The 26,483-nt window shown below is 44.1% G+C and overlaps 1 pseudogene; it reads right to left on the minus strand.

The window, feature by feature from the left end:
* Positions 1-20,803: 20,803 nt before the first annotated feature.
* On the minus strand, positions 20,804-24,229 carry LOC117515091 (annotated as a pseudogene).
* Positions 24,230-26,483: the final 2,254 nt, after the last annotated feature.

A 26,483-nucleotide genomic window follows, 5' to 3' on the forward strand; every position in this document is an offset into this window, starting at 1 on the left:
TGGAGTCTAGATGCACAATACTAGGCAGAGCTGAGTTTCTGGTGATTGTGGAGATGCAGGACTGAGGTTTAGAAACAGGTGGTGTTGATTACAGACAGGTGAGTCAAACAACTCTGTGATGCAGCACCTGGAGACACAATCAGAATTCAAACAGGCCCCCAGGCCCATATTCTGAATTCTTAGATGATTTTAGTGAGCTTATCTTGGATTTGCAACTCGTGCTGATAACATTCTGATTGTCTGTGATTTCACTTGTCACATAAACCTTTGGACCCCCTTTGCAAATCATTCATGGACATTATTGATATACTAGAATTTCAGCAAAGCATTCAGGGTTCAACCCAGATTAGCGAAAGCACCCCGGATTTGGTCCTTGCTCATGGTATTACCATTTCAGATACTGATGTTGTTTCTCTTATGTCAGTGGTTCCAGATTACTCTCTTATTAAGTTAAAGTTTCAATGACCTGCTCACTGGGACTACATACACATCTACCATCTCAACATCACAACTACACCTCAAAAACAAATGAACTTGGAACCAGTGCCTGATATTATAGCGTCACCTTCTGGACATGATCAGTCAGTAGGCAGCCTTATGGATGACTTAAATTCAGCTCTCACGAGCCTACTGGATATGACTACTTCACCAATTAGAAAACAGCCTCCCACCCCCCAGGATTGCCACAGCAAAGCCAAGGTGGATCTGTATGTTGATTTGGCACAAGTTTTACACCAAATGCCCTTCATGATGCAACTCCACATTACATGGAGAAATGTGGCATTGCTCATATGTTGCAATGTTGTGTAAAAATTCAAAAGCAGAATTTGGTGGGGCCTACTTAATGAGATTCAGTTTAATTCCATGAGTGTATGGATATGTCACTGCTAGATGTGAAATATATGGTTTAGGAGTACAGACCAAAATGCAAACTGTTGACTATGATAGTGCTCCGTATGGGTGCATTACCTCTGCTGTAGGGGCCTGAGTAGTGGGGGGCGGGAATTTGTGACTACCAGTGGTGTCAAAAGTACACACATTTGTTACTTAAGTAGAAGTATAGATACTGCAGTTTAAAAACACTCTGGTAAAAGTTGAAGTATCAACTTGACCTCTTTATTCAAGTAAAAGTGAAAAAGTATGTGCTCCAAAACCTACTTAAAGCATAAAAGTATAAAGTAACCTTTAAAAAAAAAAGAAAAAAAAAGGTAGATGCCACTATATGAATTGAAAGCTTAATTTAAAAACTGATTCGTACATGTGGCCCAAGACCCAAAACCCAAAATTACCCCCCAACACCATCTGCACGAAAATGTTTCAATTCTAGAAGCTCTGAAATACAATCTGGGACTATTCCAGACAATAAACTGGAGTGAGTGCAGCATCCATTTAGTGAGAAAAAAAAATACAACTTTCCTTATTCAAATTCATTCCAGTAGTATTCTGCTCTTACTAGGATGCAGCAGTTTTCTAGTTTGGCAAATAGTTCTGGAGGAAATCACTGAAGAAATTAACACATTGAAAATATGGTTTGACCGAAACAAACTGTCATTAAACTTAAATAAGACAGGGATGAAATGGAGGTGTAAGAGTCACTAGGTGTTCACAGGAAACACTTATTTATTTCTGTATGTATTTATTTATTTATGTATGTTCATTGTTAGTTGCTTTTATATTTTCTGTTGTATTTCTATTCAGGTGCTTTTTGCCTCTTTCTCTAAAATTGTATATAATAATCATTAGATTATTAATATATAAACAAAAATAAATTTAAGAAATATTACACTTTGAAAACAAATGCACCCGAACGTGATGACGGCTGCAACTGCTAAATGCTAACTTTTAACATTGAAAATGCCATAGACATGCTAACGCGTTAGCATCGCTCCCGTTTTTAAGTTATAAAATACATCTATCAACTGTTTCAGAAGACCATTACAGGTCGGTTTAACACAGAAAAGGTAAATAATACTCACAGAAGTATGCTCTTTAGGGTTTTAGCGGGGGGAATTAAGCGAAAGAAAGAAAGTATAAACGAAGCAATAGGTCGAAGCATTGCTTCAATCTGTGAACCACTGCTTCGATTGGTTCACGGTTGATTACAGGCGCACATGACGTGAAATATATATATATATAAACATTAAACTGAAGCCAAGAGTAACGAGGCTGTTTGTTTTAAAAATGTAAGGAATAGAAAGTACAGATACTTGTGTGAAAATGTAATGAGTAGAAGTCAGAAGTAGGCAGAAAAATAAGTAAAGGAGTAAAGTATAGATACCTAAAAAGTGTACTTAAGTACAGTAACGAAATATTTGTACTTCGTTACTTGACACCTCTGGTGACTACGCTGTATGCACACATTGTTTATGAATGAGACTTCTGTTGTTTTTGTTGTTTTTCAAAAACTAAATATTACCTCATATTAAGCTTCCAAGATATGTTTATTAAAGCATTGTTAAATACCCAGTTTTATCAGATATTATTCATTCTAATCCAATTACATGTTTTCCGCAAATCTGATTGGTTAATTATGTGACATTTCAGACCATAAAATATCATGTACATGGTGGTAAAATATTAAAACCGTTTCACATTTAATGTATTAGTCCTCGCCCTGACCGCGCACGCTGCTACGCCAATGTAAATAATTGTGCTGTCACCTGAGGGCAACAAAGTAGTGCTAACGAAGACGATGCAAACTGTGTGGATTTAATGGACTGCTAGGATATGATCCAGCCCCCCACTCCCTATGACCATTGACTGGTATAACATGGTTTAGAGGGATGTGGGGTACTCTTTCATTTTTTTAAACTATCTTTTGTCAAACTTAAAAATGGATTTACTTTTACCCCAGCAATAAATTCATATTTGCAGACTTACTCTTGGAAGTGGTAAATTTAAGAATTTGTATTATTTAAAAGTTACAATTTGATATTAAGGAATTATCTCAAGCAGGAGTTTTTTTTGTAAAGGAACATGAGTTCCTTAAAACACAAACAACTCTGCTAGTGTTCATGGTAATACTACATCCAACCAATAGGGATCAGTATAATCTAATATTAGACTACAGCTAAGAGGAACTACATGTCACAGTCGACCAAAACATTTTTAAATGTTATTTTCGCAGAAATATGAAATGATAATACATGTAAACTAGTGCTGATCATGAGTTTCACATGATGGAGTAATATATCAGTTGTAAACAATCTTACTGTTTTCCAGCAACAGCCTAATGTGCTGCAGAAGCTTTATCATGACACTGATCTTTTGTATATTCTGTCATCTACCATTGTGAGAATCCTGTGCCAGACACAGAGACCGTGACCTCTGAACCATAATGCTCACTAAGGCTACTTGCTGTGTAAAAATGGAACATGACAAATGGCATCGGGAAAGTATTCACAGAGCTTCAGTTTTTCCACATTTTGTTATGTTACAGCCTTATTCCAAAATGGAAGAAATTCATTTTCCCTCAAAATTCTACTCACAACACCCCATAATGACAACATTAAAAAGTTTTTTAAAATGTTTCAAATTTATTAAAAATAAATAATAATAATAAAAAAAATAAGAAATCACATGTACATAAGTGTTTACAACCCTTTGCTCAATACAGTGTTGATGCACCTTTAGCAGCAATTACAGCCTCAAGTCTTCTTGAATATGATGCCACAAGCGTGGCAATTTCATAACCCACTTCCATATGTGTGTGCCAGTTTTGATGAAGCCCCCCCCCAAACTACAGTACATTTTTGACCCCAATGAACGACGTTTGCCAAACAATACTTTGACTGAATAACTTTCTTGCTGACACTCTCTGCTCTGAAGATCCATCAGGTTGGATGGGAAGCATTGGTGCACAGCCATTGTCAGATCTCTCCAGAGATGTTCAATTGGATTCAGGTCTGGGCTCTGGTTGGGCCACTCAAGGACATTTACAGAGTTGCCCTGAAACCACTCCTATGATATCTTGACTGTGTGCTTAGGGTCATTGTCAATCAATCAATCAATCAATTTTATGTATATAGCGCCAAATCACAACAAACAGTTGCCCCAAGGCGCTTTATATTGTAAGGCAAGGCCATACAATAATTACGTAAAACCCCAACGGTCAAAACGACCCCCTGTGAGCAAGCACTTGGCGACAGTGGGAAGGAAAAACTCCCTTTTAACAGGAAGAAACCTCCAGCAGAACCAGGCTCAGGGAGGGGCAGTCCTCTGCTGGGACTGGTTGGGGCTGAGGGAGATGAACAAGGTTGAACACAGTGGCCTCCATTTATGGACGATGGAGGCCACTGTGTTCATTGGGACTTTCAAAGCAGCAGAAATGTTTCTGTGCCCTTCCCCAGATTTGTGGCTCAAGGCAATCCAATCTCAGAGGTCTACAGACAATTCCTTCATTCTTGGTTTGTGCTCTGACATGCACTGTCAACTGTGGGACCTTATATGTAGACAGGCATGTGCCTTTTCAAATCATGTCCAATCAACTGAATCTACCCCAGGTGGACTCCAATTAAGCTATAGAAACATTTCAAGGATGATCAGTGGAAACAGGACGTACCTGAGCTCAATTCTGGGCTTCATGGCAAAGGTTGTTAATACTTATGTACATGTGATTTCTTTTTTTTTTTTTTAACTGTGTGTAAAATTTTGAGGGAAAAATGAATTTACTCCATTTTGCAGTAAGGCTGTTACATAACAAAATGTGTAAAAAGTGAAGTGCTGTGAATACTTTCCAGATGCACGGTGATAGAAAATGATAGAGCACTTAACACTTATGTGTAGGGTGCTGTTAACACAAAATTTCAGCATAATAATTAGGCATTGGGATGCCAATCTGCTTTACCTTTGTGATGCTTTACCTTGTTGCGGCTGTTGAAGTAACTGTTGCCACGTTTGTATGTGGGTTGCTTGGTCATACAAGAGTTTTTTTGGGGGAGGGGGGCAGGATACAGAGGATGAGATGAAAATGAATCGAGAGAACGGGGACAATGGAATTATGTGGCATGATGGTGTCTTGGTCAGTGTTTAGCAGAAGCTGGAGTTTTAAGAGGGAACACTGGGACAGAGGAGGAAACGGTGCCTATGAGAGTCAAACAGAAAGAATGGCTGGTGGCGGATGAGAGAGATTTGCCTTCATGAGTTTTGGGATGAAAGATACGCCTGTGAGTGAATGCCAAAGACAGCAAGCCTGGGTGTGCTGTGATAAGGCTGTGTCACTCGAAGATTGTTGTGTTCTCTGCGTTGTTGCAGATGTGGCTGTATGCTGGTGGGTACAAATGTTTTTCTTCACATGAGCACGTGATGTGGCTGGTAGCTGATTAGTAATGTGGAACTTGCATGGTACTTTTTGAATGTTCACCCTCAGTGTCGCTGTTCTCGCTCCCGTTTACCAGATGTCGTTTCTTCTTTCTGAAACATTTCAGACCAGTTTTCCTCTTTTTGCTTACTTTTTAGTGCAGCCAAAAATGCCCTTTATGCTGTCCGTGTGAGGAAAAGTGCTTATTTAGGATCGCTTGCTGTTAAAATTGTTACACCAACAGGCCTATTCCACAGCATGAACCTCATTCTGACACTAAATTTAAGCACACAACTGAGCAAACTATGACTAAGTTGATGAATTTGGACAAGAGCTGTTATTTTCCATGATCTTTATTTTACAACCATTTCCTATTTTGTTCATAAAATAATGGAAAATATGGCCATCATGGTTTGTCAGATTCTCTGTCTATTTCTTCTATAAATGAGAAACCAAACCAAAGCAAAAAATTCAGAAAACATGTTTCAGTATCTTTCACTATACTTTCAGCCAAAAAATGGCTTGACCATTGATTTTTTTTTTGGCCTTATTCAAGATCAGACTGACCACATTGTCACGAAAGACCAAAAGCATGGACAAACCTCAAAAGAAATATGGTATTCATTGAATTATACAGTATGTGAGGAAACCATTATTATTTTTGAATACCATGACCTTTATCCATACCCTTGATATTTGAGCTTTAATGTTCATTACTGACAGTGATTTTGACCCCTGTGTCATACTTTTTCTTCAACATGATTTTATGCCAAAATATAAACAAAAAATTTGAACTTGGCTTTTCACCTTTCCATATGACCTTGGTCATCAATCAGTCTAGGCTATCTCTGACCCTCACCTGGATCCACTGCAGTTTGCCTACAGAGCCACCAGGTTTGGAGACGACAGTGTCAACACGGCCCTCCACTTCATCCTCCACCATCTGGACTCCCCATAAACCTACACCAGGATTTTATTTGTGGACTTCAGCTCTGCTTTCAACATAATCAATCAATCAATCAATTTCTTTATATAGCGCCAAATCACAACAAACAGTTGCCCCAAGGCGCTTATAATCATAATCATATAATCATTCCAGTCCTGCTGCAGGACAAGCTCTCTCAGCTTGGCGTGCCTGACTACACCTTCAGGTGGATCACTGACTAACAGGAGGCAGCATGTGAAGCTGGGAGGTCACGTCTCTGATGGGGATGAGTCTGCTTACAAATGGGAGATTGATCACCTGGTCCCCGGTGCAGACAGAACAACTTGGAGCTCATTGCCCTCAAGACAGTGGAGAGGGTTGATGACTTCAGAAAGAACCCAGTCCCGGCCAACCCCATCACCCTGTGTGACTCCCCATTCGCCATTACAGAGTCCTTACATTACCCGGGGATCACCATTACCCATTCCCTCATTAAGGGAACACCACAGAGAATGTGCTTTCTGTGGCAACTGAAGAAATTCAACCTGCCAAAAACAATGATGGTGAACTTCTACACTGCCATCATTAAGTCCATCATCCCCTCTTCCATCACTGTCTGGTATGCTGTGGCCACACCTAAGGACAGGAGCATACTAAAGCATATCATCCATGCAGAAAGAAGGTGGTCGACTGCAATCTGCCATCCCTACAGGACCTGTACATCTCCAGGGCCCTGAGGTGAGCAAGGAAGGTTATGGTCGATCCAATTCTTACCCAGGTCACAAACTGTTTATCACCCTCCCCTCTGGCAGACGGCTGATGTCCATCAGCACCAAAACCTCAACACACAAAAAACCTTCTTTTCATCTCGTCGTCGTGGCTATCCCTCGTTGCCAAGGATGATGGTCTCCTAGTTGTTGGCATAGACTCTTAGGTGACTTAGGAGTCCCAGTTGCGTAGCGCACTGCCTCCCGCAGGTTGGCAAGGTGGTAGTTGGTGGGAGTTTCTGCCTGTTGGAGTCTTGAAGTCGCTCTTTTCTTCTTCTTCTTTTCTCTTTTGTGTTGGAGAGCCTAGCCTCTTCGAAGGCCTGAGTGCCAAGGTGAATGGTGGACCTCCATTTTGGCCAATCTTTGGCTGCAGTTTCCCAGGTGTTCCAGTTGATGTTGCAATTCTTCAGGTTTAGTTTGAGCAGATCTTTGTATCGCTTCTTCTGTCCTCCCTGGTTCGGTGGCCCAGTTCCAGTTTGGAGTAGAAGACTTGTTTCGGCAGCCAGTTCTCATTCATCCGGACTATGTGGCCTGTCGAGCGAAGTTGGTTTTGATGACAAGAGATTCAATGCTAGACAGTTTGGCATCTTCAAGGAGCCTGACGTTTGTTCTGTAGTCCTCCCAGGTGATGTGGAGGATGCCTCTCAGGCAGCGTTGGTGGAAGCGTTTCAGCGCTTTGATGTAGCGACGGTAGGTGGTCCATGTTTCTGAGCCGTACAGAAGAGTTGGGATGACAATAGCCCTGTAGACTCTGATCATGGTCTCAGTTCGGAGGTCTCTGTTCCGAAAGACGCGAGTGCGCAGTCTACCGTAGCTGCGCCAATGCACTGAAGACAGTGCTGGATCTCCGCATCAATGTCTGCCTTGGACGACACATGGCTGCCAAGGTAGGGAAAATGGTCGAAGTTTTCGAGGGTTTGGCCCTGGAGTACGATGGTTGGAGGTTGTGGATTGGCATTGTTTGGGCATGGTTGCTGGAGAACCTGCGTTTTCTTCAGGTTGATGTGAAGGCTGAGCTTTGTATAAGCAAACGCGAAGGCTTCGAGGGTGGTCTGGAGTCCTGCTTCTATGTGTGATGCGACGCTGTTGTCATCTGTGTCCTCAAAGTTACAGAGAGATGTTGTCTTGGTCAGGTTCTTGGATCGAAGTCGGCTCAGATTGAAGACCTTCCCATCCGTCCGGTATGTGATCTTGATCTCCAGTGGGAGTCTGTCTTTAGTCAGGTGAAAGATGGAAGCCACGAAGATGACAAAGAGGGTGGGGGCGATGACACAGCCCTGTTTGACGCCAGAGTTGACTCTGAAAGCATCTGATCTTTCTTCGTTGGCTTGCACGGATGCCATCATGTCATCATGAAGCAGTTGTACAACCTTGACAAACTTTTCTGGACAGCTGAACTTGACTAGGTTCTTCCAGAGAAGTGAGTGGGAGATGCTGTCAAAGGCTTTCATGAGGTCGATAAACGCCAGGTACAGTGGGAGGTGTTGTTTGCGGCACTTTTCCTGTAGTTGTCGGACTGTGAAGATCGTGTCTGAGGTTCCTCGCGATGGACGAAAACCAGTTTGACTTTCTGGAAGAAAGGTTTTTGCCAGTGGTCTTAAACAGTTGTTGGCGATTCGGGCTAGGACTTTTCCTGCGATCGACAGCAGTGAGATGCCACGGTAGTTTCTGCAGTCTGCCCTGTCCGCTTTCTTCTTGTAGATCATCACAATGACAGCGTCTCTCAGGTCCGCTGGGATCTCCTCGTTGACCCAGATCTTCATGATGAGCTGGTGCAGCTGCATTTGCAGGAGTGGTCCGCCCAGTTTGAAGACCTCAGCAGGGATGCCGTCCAGACCAGGGGCCTTGTTGTTCTTCAGTCCTTGGGTCGCCTGGCTTGTCTCCTGGAAGCTTGGCACTCTGGCAAGATGTTCAATGATGTCATTCTCGGGCAGAAGGCTGAGGACCTCTTCCTCGTCAATGACGGTTAAGTCTTCGAAGTGCTCCTTCCACCTTGCATTGATCTCCATCTTGGTCTTCAGGAGTCTAATGCCTTCTTTGCTTTGAAGTGGGGCTTGTCCCTGGGTGGATTTGCCATAGATGGCCTTGGTGGCGGAGAAGAATCCCCTGGTGTTGTTTCTGTCAGCGAGGGCTTGGATTTCAGTGGCTTTGTCTGTCCACCATTTGTTCTTCAGATTTCGGGTTTTCCTCTGAACGTCTGCCTTCTTCTGTTGGTGTAGAGCCCTCTTTGCGTTGGACTTGGGATCTTTCTTGAACTCCAGGAAGGCTTTGTGCTTTGGTCCACTAGTTGCTGCAGTGCGTGGCTGTTGCTGTCGAACCAGTCCTGATGTTTCATCTGGTCATAGCCAAGTGTGTTCTGGCATGTGGCACTGATGGACGTCTTGAGTTCTTCCCAGTGGGTGGAAACTGGGGCTGAAAACTGCGCGGGCAGCTCCTGAGCGAGCCATTGCTGGAATTCCTGCCTGATCGAGTTGTCCTGTAGCTTTGCAATGCTGTACTTCCTGGCAGTTTTGCATCCTGGTCTTCTCTTTGGCCTGATGTTTAGCCTGAGTTTGGAGCAGATGAGCCGATGATCTGTCCAGCAGTCGTCTGCACCGGCGAGCGCCTTTGTCGAGAGGGCATCTTTTTGATCCCGCTTTCAGACGATGACGTAGTCCAGCAGATGCCAGTGCTTGGAGTGGGGGTATTGCCAAGAGACCTTGAAACTGTCTCTCTGTCGGAAGATGGTGTTTGTGATAACCAGGCGGTGTTCGGTGCACTTGGTGAGTAGCAGGGTTCCGTTGTCGTTGCACTTTCTGACCCCGTTCCTTCCGATGACTCCATCCCAGAGTTGGTAGTCTCTACTGACTCTGGCATTGAAATCGGCGAGGAGGATATCTTGTTGGATGCGGGGACTGCTGCCAGGATGTCTTCGAGACGCTGGTAGAAGGCTTCTTTCGTTTCATCAGAGGCATCCAGGGTGGGAGCATACGCGCTGATGATGAATGCATGCTGCTGGGATGTGAGTTGGAGTCGGAGTGTCATGAGTCGTTCGTTGGCCCCAAGCGGGAGTTCAGTCAGCTTGGGGAGGAGGTGGTTGTTGATAGCGAAGCCGACACCATGGATCTGGCGTTCTTCTTCGGGAAGTTCTTTCCAGAAGAATGTGTATCCTCCCAGCTCTTCCCTCAGTTGACCCTCTCCTGGTCTTCTTGTTTTGCTCAAGGCGACGATGTCTAAGTTATACCTGGCAAGCTCTCTCGAGACCAGCGTGGTTATTCTTTCTGGCCAGTCTGTGTTGGTGGTGTTGATTAGGGTGCGCATGATCCACGTGCCGATTTTCAGAATCTTCTCATTGTTTCGACCGTATAGTGGTGACCCGCTGGGCGCGGTTACCCAGACAGGTGAAATTGAAACAGGCTATGTTTAGGGCACCTTTTGTAGCCCCCTCCCTATTCAGGGTGAGCAGAGTGGGTCCTAAAAAGGGCTGCTCAGTCACGGGTGTAGCTGCTGAAAGATCCTCCTGCTTCGTCCAAGGAGTCAGATGACTGATCAAGCACCCACCGCTTCCATGCCAGGTCTGAAACTAAGGGCTCCCAGACTCACAGTCCTGCCCCTGTTGCTCATTCCCGATCGCCGAAAGACTTGGAGTAGAAGGCAGATGGCAATGAAACAATTGCCTAAGCAAGGAGATGCGAGTGCGTGTGTTTGTTTAGCGTGGGGATGACGTTGCACTCCATCAGGCCCACGGTTCTTGACAGTTCCACGACTGGTTCCAATGGCTGGGGAAACCAGACGATTGGGGTCGAGGTTCTGCTGCAGCCTTCTTCCGCTTTCACAGCTGTTTGGTGTTGTTGAAACACGTTCTCCGCCTGCTCCACCATTGAGGACTTTGTTTGCTGTCCATGAGTTTGGGATTTATATACCGCCAGCAAAAATGGTGTGTCAGTAGACCTTGACACGGGGAGGCTGGTGGGTACTATGCCTTGCCTAAGGGCGACCCAAGCACAACAGTGATTAAGAGGTAGCGCCAATTCTCCTCAAATCTCTGAACTCCCGAACAGAGACCTCACTGCCGGATGCAGTTTAGGTCATACCAGGACATTATTTATGAGTCTATAGCTAGACTCATAAATAATGCCAGAGACCCCCATTTACTCTACCTCCCCCTCTCCCCCGCTACCACAAAGTACAGATTGTTCATTCCTGCCCTGAAAGGTACTGTACATCTGCACAACAATCACATGCTTTTGCACAGTCCCATTCCACTACATTGACAGTTAATAGTGAACATAGTTTTGCCTCTTTGGCTATTTGACTCTATTATTTCTTACAGGAGTATTTTTTTTCCTTTTCTTTTTTTATTGTTGTTTATGCACCAACAACACCAGATTAAATTCCTTGTATGTGAGAACTTACTTGGCAATAAATATTATTCTGATTCTGATCAAAGTCAAAGGTCATTTAGTTAAAATGTAAGAGCACAGACAGACGGGTGCTAATGATTGCTTCTCTGATAATTTATGATTGGGTTGGTAGATTATGATATTGAGAGCCCATATGAAAAGTTGTAAAATTACACTGTTAACATGTTACAGAGGCAGGGTGATGACATCATCCTTTCACTTTTCCACAGTAAGACACTCCTTGCATTTTCAGATGTATGTGATTAGATAAATATTCCACTCATAAAAGAAAATAAATGTAGCGGGATGAAGGTCCCGGGTCCTGACTGAAAAGACGTTCCCGCTAGCTTGGCTAATGGGTATTCCCCTTTGGCTGACCTGGTAGAGGAATGGTCTTTAGTGCGAGCCGTCCGGGTTCAATCCCACCGCTGTCCCGGCCACAAAGGTCCAATGGTCACAATCTGGCATCACGAACAGGATGTGGGTAGTCACAGAACATGCTTAAATGCACCTGTGACTTTGGGACGAAGTCAAAAATAGTGGGGAGATATGTAGTGGTGTGAAGGTCCCGGGTCCTGATTAAAAAGATGTTCCCGCTAGATTGGCTAACGAGAAATTCCCCTTTGGCTGACCTGGTAGAGGAATGGTCTTTAGTGCGAGCCGTCCGGGTTCAATCCCACCGACGTCCTGGCCACAAAGGTCCTACGGTCACATAAACATTCATCAACAGAACTGATTGTTTTGCACAAAATGAGTGACGTTCAGTGACATCATGTTCAACAATGTCATGATAATAATAATAAGGCACCTTTCATTAATAAAAATCTCAAAGTGCTACAGGAAAAAAACAAGGATAAATAGGAGAATAAAAACATAAAATCTTAAGATAAAACCAGTCACCAGTATGTAATAAAACCAAAATAAAATAATAGAATAAAAAGACTAAGATGCAACAGATTCAGATTATTGAGACCTGTGATAGGCCTGTCTAAACAGGTATGTCTAGAGACTATTTTAAAAGCTTCCATAGTATGTGGAGCCCTCAGATGGTCAGGAAGTGAATTCCAAATATGAGGAGCAGCTGAACAGAAGGCCCTGTCTGCTATGGTGTGAAGTTTTGTGCGAGGGAGACAGAGAAGATAAGTGTTGTATGAATGGAGGGAGCAGGAGGGTGTGTGGGGAGTGAGGAGGTCTTTGAGGTGAGCGGGGGGCATTGCCATGGATGTATTGGTGGGTGATGAGCGCAATCTTAAAATGGATTCTATAAGTGATGAGGAGCCCGTGAAGGTTATGGAGCATAGGTGTAATGTGCTCCTGTTTACATACTGTCATCAGAATTCTGGCAGCACTGTTTTGAATGTATTGGCGCCTTTGAAGTTTTTTTCCCAGAGATCCCAAAGAGCAGGGAGTTACAGTAGTCAAGCCTAGAGGAGACAAATGCATGGACGAGTTTTTCAGTATCAGTGATGACGTTGTACTTCAGTGAGTGTAGTTTCAAGTTGTTGAAAATGGTTCAGGTTTTGCTGCCCAAATATCCATGAGTGTTCCATGAGTGTTCCAACTATAGGGGGATCACACTCCTCAGCCTCCCCGGTAAGGTCTATTCCAGAGTACTGGAGAGGAGAATTCGACCGATGGTCAAACCTAGTCGTGGCACACTGGACCAGCTCTAGACGCTCCATCGGGTGCTCGAGGGTTCATGGGAGTTTGCCCAACCATGTTGCCTACATGTGTTTTGTGGATCTGGAGAAGGCATTCGACCGTGTCCCTTGGGGCGCCCTGTGGGGGGTACTCCGGGAGTACGGGGTCTGGGGTGCTTTGATAAGGGCTATCCAGTCCCTGTACGACCGCAGCAGGAGCTTAGTTCGCATTGCCGGTAGTAAGTCAAACCTGTTTCCAGTGCACGTTGGCCTCCGCCAGGGCTGCCCTTTGTCAACGGTTCTGTTCATTATTTTTATGGACAGAATTTCTAGGCGCAGCCAGGGTGTAGAGGGAGTCTGGTTTGGGAACCACAGAATCTCATCTCTGCTGTTTGCGGACGATGTGGTTCTGTTGGCTTCGTCAAATCAGGACCTTCAGCGTGCACTGGGGCGGTTTGCAGCCGAGTGTGAAGTGTCCTGGAAGAAAATCAGCACCTCCAAATCCGAGGCCATGGTTCTCGACCGGAAAAAGGTGCTTTGCCCTCTTCAGGTCGGTGGAGTGTCCTTGCCTCAAGTGGAGGAGTTTAAGTATCTCGGGGTCTTGTTCACGAGTGAGGGATGGATGGAGCGTGAGATCAATAGATGGATCGGTGCAGCATCTGCAGTGATGCGGTCGCTGTATCGGACCGTCGTGGTGAAGAGAGAGCTGAGTAGGGGGGCAAAGCTCTCGATTTACCGATTGATCTATGTTCCGATCCTCACCTATGGTCATGAGATTTGGCTCATGACCGAAAGAATGAGATCGCGAGTACAAGTGGCCAAGATGAGTTTCCTCCGCAGTGTGGCTGGTCGCTCCCTTAGAGATAGGGTGAGGAGCTCGGCCACTCGAGAGGAGCTCGGAGTCGAGCCGCTGCTCCTCCACGTCGAAAGGAGTCACTTCAGGTGGCTCGGGCATCTTTTCCGGATGCCCCCTGGACGCCTTGCTGGAGAGGTGTTCCGGGCACGTCCCATTGGGAGGAAGCCCCAGGGAAGACCCAGGACACGCTGGAGGGACTACATCTCTTGGCTGGCTTGTGAACGCCTTGGGGTTCCCCTGGAAGAGCTGGAGGAGGTGTGTGTGGATCGGGAGGTCTGGGCGACTTTGCTTGAGCTGCTGCCCCCGCGACCCGATTCCGGATAAAGCGGAAGAAAATGGATGGATGGATGAATGGATGGATGGATATCCATGAGTGGAATTGGAAAGAAGTGAAGTCTGTGTCGCCTAAAGAACTACCTGAGGAACAGCAGTGGGCACAGACAAACCAGTGACCCAGTGTCACTCCTGGCAATTACCCCTCAGAGAACACAGCCTCTGGACAGCAACCAAATCATTGATTCTTTTGCTCATAACCACAACAACAGGTGCATTGTGCTGTTATGAAGACATCAATGGGAGGTGAAAGATTTTTTCCTCTGCCTGCTGTTGGCATTTTTTTTCCCTGAGGCTATAGGCTACATGTGTAGGTCTGTGAATATTTGTATTGAACACTAGCCTTGGTTTGTGTGTGTGATTTTGGTCATTCCATATGTTGTTAGTGACTGTCACAGATGAGAATGCGACTATGTGTACGCATGCCCGCGAATGTGCCAGAGGTTTAGCAGAGAGCCATCGCGACACATGAGTCCATAGCATCCTCATAAAAATGCCAAGCTCCTCCACAGCACCTGCAGAAAAAAAAAATCTCTATCCCACTGTTGATATGCATCAGTCGTTAGTTTAGCACAGTCTAGCTTCCCAGCTGTATTTTATCAGTGGGTTTTCTTTTCCTTTACCAATTGTAACACTTTTTTAAGTTGGTCTGTTCTGTTTTCAGTGTGTCAAGTACAATCAGTTAATGCTAAGGTTCATACAAATGGTTTATACACCAAGGTTTAAAATACAAATGCTGTGGACAAACTCCAAATTGCATATTCATGAAGACAAATGCAATAAATTGACAAAATGCACTATTTTGGGCATTTGATAGATGTAGTCCTCATTGTGTACTGTTAGTAACTCAGAATGCAGGTGTATTTGTGAGTGAAATGGTGTTTGTACACTTTTTTACACACACAGACCTTTAATAAATCACACTCTAAATGCTATCTTGTGACTCACCAAATTAAAATTAGTGCGGAACAAGGATGAAATGATTGGTTTATACTGAACCTCTCATGTACCCAATCAATCTCTAAATCAGGTTTACTTTTTCAATGTAATATCTTGTGCACGTCTGCTCTGTTCCTCACGTTGCATCAGTTAATGAGCAGAGATAACACATTCACTTCACCTTACTCCATCCTGTGTAAAGGGGATGATAAGTGACACTGATTGGTTGATGATATGATATGCCTTGAAAATGCTCACAACATGGCCTTGACGAATGAGGACATAGAACCACCTGGTGTTTAGGTTAGCGCATCATCTAGGTAGCATTGTGCGCTTGGACACTCCCCAAAAGGATTGGCACCATATATTAAAAGGAATTTTGATACTTTAATGTCCAAAACTAGGTCCAAACCAAGGCTTATTTTTGTATATGTTTGGTCTGTTAGCTTGGTTTCACTTGCAATGTTGCTTTTGCACTAAATAACTTACATCCTGACATCAACTATGTACACTGCATCTCCCTATACTAAACACTGACCTTTTTGTACATGTGTGCACATCTTATGCTGTACTGTTGTCCATTTGATGGAAAGCTCTTTTTAAATTAAAAAAGTTCAGTTTGAACAGGGAAATCTAATGAACAGATTCCTCTCATTGTAACTACACTATTATTGTTATGGTATTCTGAATAGCAGCATTATCTGTCAAAATCTAAGAATTTTCAACATATACCACCTGCCACAGCAACAAGGACAAAATGGATTGTTTTTTCTTTAACAAAGACAAAAGACAGGCAGCAATATCCGGACTATTTAAGTACAGAGATTCACCGGGATTTAAGCAGATAAACATGAATAATATGTGTGTTATTACAGAAAAGAATTAAGCTACTATAACCAGACAAAAATTGAAATTTTGATCAGTCATCAGAGCCAGAGCTTCCTGTTTTAATATAACAGTGTGGAAAAATGTTGAAACTCTCTTGTGTCTTTTAATGAATAAAATTATTGTGCATTTTATTTCTTGTGTTTTTATGTGTTTTATGTTTTTCTTGTGTTTTTTATTTTAATGGGTGACAATAACTGGCCACAACTTCCTGTAATTGGTTCTAAAGTCTGAACAATCCAGAAAGTAGTTTCACTTTACAAAAAAAACAAAAAAAAAAAAACAGACCATGGTTCAGTTTGATCCTGATCAAGACCAGCAGTTCTGGCCGGACCAGATTTGGTCCATTGGTGTGGTCCAAGTCAGCTTTCACACCTGCTATTCTTGTTCAGATCAAACCAAAAATTCGAAAGATTTGGAATAAACAAGGTCAGTGTGAAAGCACCTTTCAACTGTACACCTCAAAATGGTGCTCCAAGAATGTTCATTGAAATTCTTTTTCCTACAATTTTTATCATTAAAATACCCTTGAGGTGTTGTCGATTCTTGTAAATCATCTCTAGCCTGCTGAGTACCATTTTACAGCTACAATGAATGAAAGAGTCGCTCCATTGTGAGGAAGTTTCTCGACTTTTTAATTTCCCAGTTGAAACTCTGGCTGGACTATTGTAGAGGTCACCCCGCTGTGTCACACAAACACTCCCTAGCAGACTGTTTACCATCACAATGCTGACTCTGGCTCTTTCCCTCGCTGTCAGGATGACTCATATTTATGTGTTTTCATTGTAATTACATGCCAGTGTTTTTTAGATTTCCAAAATGCCCTTGTTTTCCCCCCACTGGCTCTTTTCATGCACAGCCCCGGATCAAAATGAGCTGTTGCCAACACTTCGCTTCACTGAGCCACTGAGAATTAAAGCCTCCAGTAAACAAAAGACACCCAAATGAAAGCAGGAGAGGGAGCAAAATCAACACAATGAAAATGTCTGTGCTGTCTGCTGTTAGATTTTGTTGGAAAGGGAGCATGCGTCCAAATGCCTCTCTGTGTTTGGAAAAATTGAGGCTGTCTGTGGTTTAGTAGAATTATCTAAAGTTTCAAGTCTGCATTTAGTCAGCATCTCTTTTGCAAGAGTAATTTGCAGATAAGTTTTGACATTTTGTTGTCAGTCTGTTTGTTGTTTTCTCTTTTATTGTACTCCAAAGAATAATTTTACAAATTTAGTGCCATTTTCGAGTGAGATGATGTTAATAAGCCGTTGATGTTGTGCTTATTCGGCACCCATATCAACTTACTGGATAGCCTGCTGTGCTATGCACAACTAATGGCTGGTGACCAGACCAGATGACAGGATTTTTTGAATGGCTTATTGAGTTCATCTAATGTTACACTTCCCTAGTTGCAACATCTTAAACATAAGCAAAATGCTAGAGCTTCTCCCCTCTAGACCTCCCACCTACATTACTGGACCCTCCACAGAGATACAGCACAATCATAGTCTTAATTTTGAAGGAGAGCCCTAGGATCCCTTGAATGGAATATTGACATCATCTACTGTCATACTGCCCTAGTTACTACATGCCAAACTTGATTTTTGATTTTATGCTAGTTGGCAATAATAACAACAACACTGGGCCCATAACAGTGATTGTGATTATTGTAAATCTTTTTGTTAGAATGGCCCAAGCAGTGGGTCACCCCTATGAGTCTGGTCTGCTTGAGGTTTCTTCTTCAGTATCATCAGAGGGAGTTTTTTTCTTACCACTGTTGCCTGTGTGCTTGCTCTAGGGGTTGGTAAGGTTAGACTTTACTTGTGTGAAGTGCCTTGAGGCAAGTTTGTTGTGATTTGGCGCTATATAAACAAAATAAATTGAAAGATGATACATCATAACATAGGGTAGCCTCGTCGTGATGTTTTTGTAGCCTCCCATGGGTATAGAGCTCTGAAATTTAATGCCATAAATACTTCACAATGTTCAAGCTGGTTCTATCTTATCTTTTCAAAATGGCTGAAGAGCAATCTGGGTGCAAAGTGTGGACTGTTTGCATCTTTGTGCACAACTGTGATGGATTAAAGAAATAAGATTATTAACCTTATTATATATAATAAGGTTATTTATACAAGTGTACTTCAAAATGTTCTTAGCCTCTCCCAGAAAACATCACAGAAGAAATGTTATTCTTGCTTTATTTTTTAACATAGTCTCAGTTAACTTTGATGCACTTGGTCCACCAACATCCAAGCTTCACTATCCCTTCACAATAAAAGTTCACATCTTGAGCCTCCAGGTGCTTCTGTTTATGGGTGAGGTTGGGAACCTTTTGGAAATACCTTCATATTTAATGTATCAGTCATGTTTGTTGCAAGAATTTTTAGCTTGCACCTGGAGTGCTAGTACTGTAGACTCTACACAATCCTAAAACCATTCTACATCAGGTTGATACTTGTTTTAGAGCTACTCTGGAGTTATGGCACTTTAGAACTGTGCCACTTGTATGCATTGTACAGTATATTGCCCTTCATGTAAAATCCAGCACCACCAAAACATCTGATAGACCTAGACCAGAGGTCTTCAAGTCATTCCAGAAAGGGCCAAGAGGGTGCAGGTTTTCTTTGCAACCACCCACTCCACCAGGTGATTTCACCGATTAACTGATTCCGTCTGTCCAAAGTGATGTTAATCGGTGAAATCACCTGGTGGAGTGAGTGGTTGCAAAGAAAACCTGCAGCCTCTTGGGCCTTTCTGGAATGAGTTGAAGACCTCTGGTCTAGACCCTCAGTAGGTCTAGCTACACGAAAAAAAAAGGCATTTGCAGTTGTTGTGTAACAGAAACTGAACTTAAAACAGACTCCAAATGCAACGAGGCAGAATGAAAAAAGGATAATAGTTTCTTAGAAAATGTGTGGATGATGTGATGGGTTGGAGACCAGGAGGCGAAGACACTGGAAGACGGACTGCAGATGCCAGAAGCCGGGTGAGCCGGAGCGCTGGTGTTAGCTGTGGACTGCACATATACAAAAGCACAGGCACGAGCAAAACGATAACAGTGGAATACTATGTGAGGGCAGGTTACCACTCCCGATGATGGAAAGATCTGAAGGCATCCTTGTGTTCAGCCGTGGCTTAAGCAGGACACCGCTAACTGATGCAGGTGTGTCACAACCACAGGTGTAGATGATCAGCTCTACTGGCAGAGAAAAACAGGAAGGAGGGGGAGACAACAAAAAGGAACCCGACCGATTCCCCAGACCACAACAGCAGTTGCAAAACCAAGAGAGGAAATATGGAATGAGGCGAGACGAGCTAAACCAGTGGAGAGTGTGATGATTGTTCTCTGTGCTCCACTGCCTTGTAGATTTTTTTTGTTATTTATTTTTTGGCAGAATGTGGAGCCGGTGCGAGCGCAGCCTTCCCTATTCTCACCCTCAGATTAGCATGTTTACACTGCTCTCATTACACCGATAACACCCCACACTGCACTAATGAGCACTCTAATGTGTGTGTGTGTGTGTGTGTGTGTGTGTGTGTGTGTGTGTGTGTGTGTGTGTGCCTGTGAGGTGCAGCTGGGCTGTGCATGTGTGATTGTGAGTGCATTTATGAATATTTGAACAAGTGTGCATGTGCATGTTTTGGAAGAGGACTTGGGTTGTATTAGTTTTGCATCTTCACTGATGCCGGATTATCATTGGAAACCCCCAGAGACTCTTGTTCAGCTTTGGATATCTTGGAAATATAAAATATAGCCTAGTTAGCCTAGAAAAAGTGTACTCATGATGCCTATATCAAACGGCTACATTCTGTAAAATGGAGTGCAATAGTTTTTTAAAAGGCACAAACATTTTAGACAATATTTTGCAGGTAGATTTGGGGAGAAACTTGCAATCTTGCATGCAATAAAAGTTTTTCTAACACTGGAATACCACTAGATGGCACACTGAGAGCGGCCTTGGTGATCAGTAGCACAACTCTTTACATTAACAGTCATGACAACTGTGTTTGCACAATGCACACCTTATACGCTCTCTACCCCATTGCAGCAAATTACTATGTAATAACTATGTTTCTTCTTTTTGCAGCATTATTTTTGACTTTTTCCCTTTGCTGTACTCAAAGAGATAATTTTTTGCAGGTTTTGAATGCTACAGCTTTTTTAATTCACTGATTTTATTGGTGCATATTACTGTTTTAATGATTAGACATGTAATCTATCAGATGTTCAACAGCAGTGGTCAACACTGGTCAACAACAACAATAATAAAAAAAAAACATTTCTTGAAAGGACTTTAAGAACTGATTTAGGATCATTTTGGGGTGCTGTATCCAAATCTGAACTCAGATTTCTTATATCACATCACAGTTTCTGCAATCTGCATGTTCCCTATTGATTGATTCCGCAAAAGTTGCTCATTCACTCACAAGTTTGATACCACTATTCACACACAAAAGCAGCTTCAAAAGCAGGTTCATGGTTCATGAAATGCGAACATGAGCCACAATATCATTCATGGCGCTGAAGAGGTGTGCAAAACTGCAGCTTTTGCTTCAATGCTTGATACGAGAAACATGTTTTCATATCTCAAAAACGTGATGTGATTGGCAAAAAGTAACAAGATTTGGATTCAGCGCCCCAAAATTACCAAAAATCCGTTGAAGGTGGTTACATACATCTCATAATGCAAATTCTTGGACACATCATCAGTGATAGTACCTGGGGTCATGGGGGTTTCGGGTCTTTCAACTTCAGACCCCCTCACCCAGGCGACCCGACCGGGAGTGATCAATTCCCGGCCTGTGTCCAAGAAGCCATTGCCCACTGCTTGTCCCTCCTGATCCACAGCCACCGTGAGGCTCTCTCTGCAGCCTCGGATGCTGCAGTGATGGCCTTTCTCTTGCGTGCTCCGGTGATGCCCAGGAGGCTGTAGGCCTTGCAGAGTGACTTTCCTGCAAAGCCCCTTCCTCCAACTTCGACGGGAAGGCACCTCGCATGCCACCCACGTCTGCGGCACTCCTCCACCAGCTCAGCGTACTTCTCCCTCTTCCTCTCACTGGCTTCCTCCATTCTCTCCTCCCAGGGCACTGTAAGCTCCAGCATAATGACCTGCTTGGATGACTCTGAGAACAGGACGATGTCTGGTCTAAGGCTGGTTTCCATGATGTTTTCAGGAAAAAAAAAGCTGTTTCCCCAGGTCCACCCTTAACTGCCAGTCCTTTGCTGCTCCCAGGAGGCCTGTCTAGGCCTTCGGTCGGGCGGGTGGTTGTTCTCCAGCTCGCACAAATGAGATTTCCCGCCTTAATGGTTTCAAGCTCTTGCTCTGGTCTATGGCAGTATTGATGGACTTAGCAACTGCTTTCAGCACCTGGTCATGGCGCCAGCGATAGCGACCATCCCCCAGTGCTTTAGGGCAGCTGCTGAGGATGTGCTCCAGAGTTCCTCTTCCCTGACACAAGGGGCATGCTGAGGTATCAGCCTTGCCCCAAGTGAAAAGGTTTGACGGGCTGGGTAGGACATCATAGACTGACTGGATTAAGAATTTAATGCGGTAGGGTTCTGCCTTCCACAACTCCAGCCACGAGATCTTCCTCTCTATGGCTCCCTCCCATCTGATCCATGCGCCCTGTTGTCTCAATCCCACCATCTGGCTTGCACGCTGCTCCTCAACCCCAGCTCTCACTTCGCGTTGAACCAGGTCCTGCCTTTCCTTGCCCTCAAGTTTGTTGTAGTGGATTGTTGGAATGGTTCCCAGGCCTGCCCAGCCAATTGCCGCAGATTCCACAAGCTCTTTGTGACACAGCTGTGCTTCTGCCTGGTCCACAGCCTCCTGTGCCTTCCACTTTCTGCCAGTCCTCACCTCAATGCCTGCTTGGGATACTTTCAGATCCTTGGAATCCCTGTATTGGAGCACCTCCCTTGCTCTGGTAACCCTAAACTCCTCAGTAAGGCTGTTGATAGGGAGCGTCAGCTTGGTCTAATTACCGTAGAGGGCGATGCTGCTCAGGCTTCGAGGTAAGCCCAACCAATGTCGCAGGTGGCTGCTGATCCTCCTCTCAAACCCTTCCACAGTAGAGATGGGAAACCCGTATACGAGCAGTGGCCACAGTATTCTAGGCAGGCTGCCATGCTGGTATAACCACACCTTGAATTTGCCCAGAAGACCTGACTTGTCAGCTGTTGTCAGCCAACTCTCCAATTGTTCATTGGTTGCCCTGATGGAGGCGGCATCCTTTAGGGAGCAGTCAAAGGTTTTTCCAAGGCTCTTCACAGGTTTCTCTGTGACTGATGGTATACGGGTACCTCCTAGAGGGAAGTGGAACCGGTCAATCACCTTCCCTCTCTTCAGGACCAGTGACCTGGATTTTTCTGGCTTAAAGCGCATCCGAGCCCAGGTGGTTAGTCTCTCCAAACCTTGGAGAATCCATCTGCATCCAGGGACTGATGCTGTTGTTACTGTCAGGTCATCCATGAATGCCCTGATGGGAGGCTGATGGATTCCGGACTTGGTTTGGGGGCCTCTGCATTCTGGCTCGGCAGACTTGGCTAGCATGTTCATGGCCAGGGCAAAGAGTATCACCGAAATAGTACATCCCATGATGATCCCTTTCTCCAGCGGATGATACTCTGATGTAACTGTGCCGGAAGTGAACCTCAGGTTAAAGCTGTTATAATAATCCATAATGAGGACTTTGATGTTGCTCGGGACATGGTGCCTCTCCAATGCCGCCTCCACTAGCTTGTGAGGTATGGAGCCATACGCATTGGCTAGGTCCAGCCATAGTACCACCAGGTCTCCTTTCCTTTCTCGGGCCTCTCTGATCAGTTGTGTTACCACTCCACTGTGTTCAAGGCATCCTGGAACCCCTGGGATCCCTCCCTTTTGCACTGAGGTGTCGATGTACTGATTCTTCAGGAGGAAGACTGACAGCCGATGGGAGAGGATACTGAAAAATATCTTCCCCTCGATGTTAAGCAGTGAGATGGTTCTAAACTGCTCAATGGTGGTTGACCTCTCCTCCTTTGGAACCCAAACCCCTTCTGCGGATCTCCACTGTTGGGCCACCTTACCCCTCCTCCAGATAACCCTCAGGATCCTCCACAGGTGCTGCAGGAGCTTGGGGAACCTTTTATACACCAGGTAAGGTACCCCATTGGGTCCAGGTGCTGAGCTGGATCTGGCAGCCTTGACAACAGTTTGGATTTCTTTCCAACTAGGTGTTTTGATGTTAAGGGCAGTAGTCGGAGCAGGTGGATTAATCAGGCCTCTGCATTCACCCAGGTCCTCCTCCCAGGCTGCATCGCTGTACGTATTATGGAGATATGAGTCTACCTCCTCCTTTGAGCATGTGAGGTGGCTGCTACGTTTTTGACCTAGCAGCTGTTTGGCACACCCAAAAGGGTTTGCCAGAAAGGCAGCGCGTCTCTTGGCTCTCTCTCTGGCCCGCCTCCTGTGCCATTCTGCTCGCCAGAGGGTTAGCAGCTTCTTCCTAAGGATACCTCGAAGTTCTACCAATCCTGACTTCTTGTCCTCGCTTACTCCCTTAAACTGCCTCTTCAAGAGTTGTAGTTCCTGGCATAGCTGTGAGATCTTTTCTGCCCTGCGGTTCTTGGAGTACTGGTTTGTAGTGACCCTCTTTTCTGCTAACCCAAACCTTTCCGTGGCGATACTGATGATCACGGGTGCCATTGTTTGGATTTTCCTGTCTGCCCCTCCCCTCATGGTAGCTTCCAGGATGCCATCAACGTCATCATCAAATTTCCGCCACTCACTCCCTTTGCTGGCTGGAGGCCACTTAACCCACCGATGATGTTGTGGAATGCGTGAAGCTTGGACTTCATGAGCTTGGAGGTTCTGGGCTCTGTGGGGTGACTCCTGGCCCAGCTCCTCCTGCGTCTCACCAAGGTCTTCTGGAGCACAGGGGTTCTGGGTGCTATGGGGTAATCCCCGGCCTGGTTCCCCCTGTGTCTCTCTGAGGCTGTTCCTTGAGTGCTGCTCTAGCTGTACATTCTCCAGACATCCCATCTTGGTCTGGTGGATCTTCAGACCCCATGGGTTTTTGCAGCTCTTGCCGCATACACATACGGCATTCGTTGTCACTTGTCCGTTTGCATAGGTCGTTGCCTGGTTGTCCGTCCGTTTGGGGTGCTCATTCTCCCCCCCTCTCGGGCTCCCCTGGGGGTATGCTTCTTTGGGACTTTTCGTAGCTGGATTTGGGTTCTTCCTCTCAGAAGATGCAGGTCGGGTTGCTGGCCCTTCCTTCCCCGGTTGCCATCTTTCCGTGCTGTCTGCTGTCTCTCCAAGCTGTCACCACTCTGTTCATGGTCGTCAACCAGTCTATTCCTGGCTGTCACTGGCCTCGCCAGAATGACATGGTGGTTACATACATCTCATAATGCAAATTCTTGGACACATCATCAGTGATAGTAGGAAAAACTCCATGCAAGAAAAACTGTGCTGACCAGTGTAATTTATTAATGCTTCAACTCATTTATCAAGTGAACCAGCAAAGTGTCTATTTTTACATCACAAATATATGAATTTGCTTTGTTCCCCTTTCACATCATTCAAATGTTAAAGCTGTTTTTTAAAATCATTTTAAATCATAAAAAAGGATTTCTGTGTCACCACCATTGATTTTATTGAGCAGTATTCAAGTAAAGGAATAACTGTTTTATATGGCCAGTATGATCAATATTAGTCTTTTCTTGAGACAATTTAAGATTTTAGCCCACATGGGTAAACACATAGATAGATGGTTATTTTCAAGACGTGGGGATGGAGTGAGTTACCATGCAGCACCAGCACATGCTCACAGATTTGACTTTGCTCGACTTGGTTAAAATACAGCAACAAGACGCTGTGACACAATGAAACTCAGTTTTCCAGAATGTTGTTTGAGGGTCAAGCAACACTGCAACGCTATATATTCTTGTATTAGTATTCGGTGTATTATACAATTGGTAATATTCCAGAATAGGACCTACCGTATAGGGGCCCCATGAAAAGAAATCTTACTGGGCCACCCCTCCCATATTATTTTGTCAGTGTTATAATTGTATTGGGGCCTTTCTTGGCCCCTGTCAATCATGGGCGCCTAGAATCCTTCTCCTTATTCTCTCTTTTTTGGCACCCCTGCTGCTGTACATTAGAATCCTGCTACTGTGCAAGACATCTGGAAGTGTGCAAAATTGTGGTCAGGAAGTGGGCGTATTTTTTAAATTTCCAAACATTTTATGCATTTCAGAAAAATTAACCCCCAAAACAAGCCACCACAAATCTTATTAGAAAGAACTCTTGATGAAATCTGGACAAACATCACACAAACATTTTACTATATACAGTATTTTATCTGAAATTGTTCCCAACAGGATCTCTGGTGGCTGCACAAGGCAAGACAGCACTCACACTGCTCTCCCAATTGTCAATAGTCACATTAGCTGCTGTTATCTTTGTACTTGGTTTTCCAGAGTGAGTCAGTGGGGAGAGTATGATGTTTTACTGCAGCTTTATTTGATGTATGCTTCTGACGTCTAAGTCGAAAAATTCTACATGGTCACAACATTGTCACAGCATCATTTTTAGAAATGATATTAGAAACTGAGGTTAGCACAACAAAATTCCGTCATCTCCAATGACTAAGTGGAACCAGTATTTTACTGGAAAGGGTTTGGTAGGTTTTGTTCAACACTTTAACACTTGTGTATGCTGGAAAGAGTCATGTTCACTCACATTCAGTGTTATGATAGATTTTCTATGCCACGCATCACTCCAGTCTAACCACTGCTCCATATTGACCCAGAATGAGAAGTAATAGTTCAGAATGGCATGAACATGATACCTATGGTGATGTTTAACATTGTAGCAAAATAACTGGGAGTCTACACAATGATGTTGTGGCAACCTCAGTTTCTAACATCATCATGACTAAAAAATGATGATGTGACAATGTTGTGACCATGTAGAACTGTTTGCTGGGCTTTTTTGACTTGGAACTCAGAAATCACTTTGTCCACATTTTGTTATGGTACAGACTTATTCCTACATTGATGAAAGCAATTGTTTTTCTCAAGTTGTACACACAATACCCCATAATGACAATGTGAAAAGGGTTTTTTTTTTTTTGGAGATTTTTGCAAATTTATTAGAAAAAACTAAGAAATCACGAGTGCATAAGTATTCACAGCCTTTGTCAAAACTGAGCTCAGGGGCATCCTGTTTCCACTGATCATCCTTGAGATGTTTCTACAACTTAATTGGAGTCCACCTGGTGCAAATTCAGTTGATTGGACATGATTTGGAAAGGCACGCACCTGTCTACATATAAGGTCCCACAGTTGACAGTGCATGTCAGAGCACAAACCAAGCATGAAGTCAAAGGAATTGTCTGTAGACCTCTGAGACAGGATTATCTGGAGGCACAAATCTGGGGAAGGGTACAGAAATGTTTCTGCTGCTTGGAGGGTC

Source organism: Thalassophryne amazonica, chromosome 8 (genome assembly GCF_902500255.1).
Source record: "Thalassophryne amazonica chromosome 8, fThaAma1.1, whole genome shotgun sequence".
Taxonomy (NCBI): domain Eukaryota; kingdom Metazoa; phylum Chordata; class Actinopteri; order Batrachoidiformes; family Batrachoididae; genus Thalassophryne; species Thalassophryne amazonica.